Source organism: Drosophila subpulchrella, unplaced genomic scaffold (genome assembly GCF_014743375.2).
Source record: "Drosophila subpulchrella strain 33 F10 #4 breed RU33 unplaced genomic scaffold, RU_Dsub_v1.1 Primary Assembly Seq37, whole genome shotgun sequence".
NCBI lineage: Eukaryota > Metazoa > Arthropoda > Insecta > Diptera > Drosophilidae > Drosophila > Drosophila subpulchrella.
The window spans coordinates 174,005-176,544 of NW_023665590.1; the positions used below are offsets into that span (position 1 = coordinate 174,005).

The following is a 2,540-nucleotide window of genomic DNA, read 5'->3' on the forward strand; positions in this document are numbered from 1 at the left end:
CAAACAGCAGATGCAGCAGGATATGATGCAGTTCATGAAGGACGTACCCTCTTCGGGGACGCATATGCAGCCACCTCAAGGCATTGCAGAGCAGCCGCGGGCAAATCCGAGTCAGATGCCACCATTCAATCCAAGGATGCTACAGCAACCTCCGATAATCATACTGCTGGGGGTACGTCACCATATAGGATTTCCGCCGCCAACATCTGGGGCGTTTTCCGAGAAGCAGGAGATGAGTCGTCACGCATCGGAAGGGTATCGGCAAGCCGCCTGGTCGACGGAGCAGGAACAAAGAAGACGGAATGGGTCTCACACGACGCCGCCAGAACATCCTCCTGGAAACGGTGGGACACAGCACAACGTCAATCTAGGACAAGATCAGCGTCGGTCAAGCGTGGCAGCAGGCGATTCGGCGTTTAAAGTCGGCCAGCTGCAGAAGTGGGGGCTAAGTTTCGATGAAAGTCCCAGAAGCATGCCCGTGTCTGAATTTATGTTCCGCCTCAAACATCTCCATAGGTCGCATCAGGTGCCGTAGAAGGAGGTCCTAAGAATTTCATGTATTAGTGGACGGACAAGCAAAGGAATGGTACTGGATGTACGTGAGGTCAACGGAGAAGCAAGAGTGGACTTACCTGAGGTACGCACTACAACAGCAGTTTGAGAGTCACCGATCCAATGAGCTGCGAGAACGGAAGCAGAAGCCAGGAGAAACCATCGAGGTGTACATCCAGACCACTCTAGCGCTCAGATCTCGACTAGAGATGCCGTTTTCCGACTTCGACCTGATAAAGGTGATAAAGATGAATATTAGGGATCAGATTTCGAGACTTAAATACCCGATATACATCACAAACCTGGATCAACTCCGACATGAATGCCACGATGCGGAAAAAATATATTGGCGACTCGATTGACCCGACATCCAAGAAACCTCGAAACTCACCGGGGATATAAGGATCGTCCGAGGATAGATGAGCTTTGTCCAGAACCAGTCGGAGAAGAGAATATACCTGGAGAGCAAGAGGAAGTGGAGGCATCAGCTAGACACTGGGAGAACAACAGGGAACGATAGCCACTTACATGCTGTAATTGCGGAAGTGTGGACTACCCGGTGTGGGGACTCCGAGATGTACTCGATGCCAAACGGGCAAGAACGAGGAACCACGCTCCAATCCGTTTGCCACGAACAAGTGAAAGCCTCGTCAAATCGCATGCCTAATGATAAGGATAGCTGTAAGGAGATTTTATTCTTATAAAGATTCTTATAAATATAAATGGACCAGCACATAACATTAACTGGTCGAAACGTGAACCTATAGCAGTCCGATAAGCACACTACCAAGAGGTCAGAAGCCGAATATTTGGGAAGGGGATCCAGACCGGAACATTTCGCAAAAAATTTTTAGAGTCCATAGGAGAAGTCAGCAGCGGAAGGCAGAAAGAAGGATGATTTGTTCAGCCATCAGAGCTGCGGTGGAAGGCGACAATAGACCATTCGCACAGGTCAAGATAGAAGATCTGGAGGTCGTGGGTCTCTTGAATTCCGGGGAATCAGTCAGCTTGCTTGGGGAAGGTTGCCTAGAAACAGTGGAAAGGTTAGGACTGAGATTAGAGAGGTCACAATCGATAATGAAATCAGCGGGAGGTACGCAGCATCGAGTAGTGGGGAAGATTCAACACAGCATCTCGTATAATGGGCTAACACATCGATTGCCGATACTCCTTTGTCCTTCCTTGAAGCAAAAATTGTACATTGGTATAGATTTATGGAGGAAATTCGAATTGGTACCAGAGGTGGTGGGTGTAGAATCCTTACACCAGGTGGAGCTCGAGTTTATGGCCAAAGGAGAACTGATAGAGGCACATATCCCATCCCCCGAACAGATTGAGCAGCTGGAAGAAGCAAAATAACGTTTTCTGACATACGATAGTCAAGTATTAGGACTTACCAAGGTAGAAGAACACTCGATCCAGTTAGTTGATGGAACAACCGAACGACGCTGGTACAGGCACCTGGAAAGAATAGGCTGTGCAAGAAAACTGATCACACTTACAGTGAAGGATGCTTACCCATTACAAAAAATTGAGTCTATTTTAAGCCGGAGCAAATAAAAAAAAAAGAGCCTGATAAAATATTTAATTATGTAACCCGACCAAATTAATTTATATCAATTTCTATCAATTTAAATCAGTATTTATTCAACTTATTTATTTACGCATACAAACATACTGAGATGTTATTTATTTATTTATTCATATATATATATGTCTTCCATGTGAAGGTCCTTCGGTACCGTAGGTAGGCTGGTTAAATGTTACAATTGAAGAGAAGGTTATGGAATACAATGTGATAGCGAAATGAATTCGTGTTGGGGGTGAGATGATTTAGGCGAGGTAGTACGACCCACAAAGCAGATTTGGGAGATGTGTCCGAGAAATGTTAAAGGATGCTCTCATGGTTGGGAGGGACTCCACGACCACGATTAGAGCTGTGTAGTCCAGTCCAGATGTTCGAAAAATCCTTCGTGAAGATTGCCGTT

General features: G+C 46.1%; 1 long non-coding RNA gene across 1 annotated transcript; it reads right to left on the reverse strand.

Annotated features, from left to right (window-relative positions):
- Nucleotides 1-1,702: 1,702 nt before the first annotated feature.
- On the reverse strand, nt 1,703-1,983 carry LOC119561805. Its single transcript, XR_005221456.1, has 3 exons — nt 1,950-1,983; nt 1,790-1,893; nt 1,703-1,733 (listed from the first exon to the last, which is right to left on the reverse strand). It is a non-coding gene; the product is annotated as an uncharacterized LOC119561805 (long non-coding RNA).
- Between the last annotated feature and the right edge of the window lie 557 nt (nt 1,984-2,540).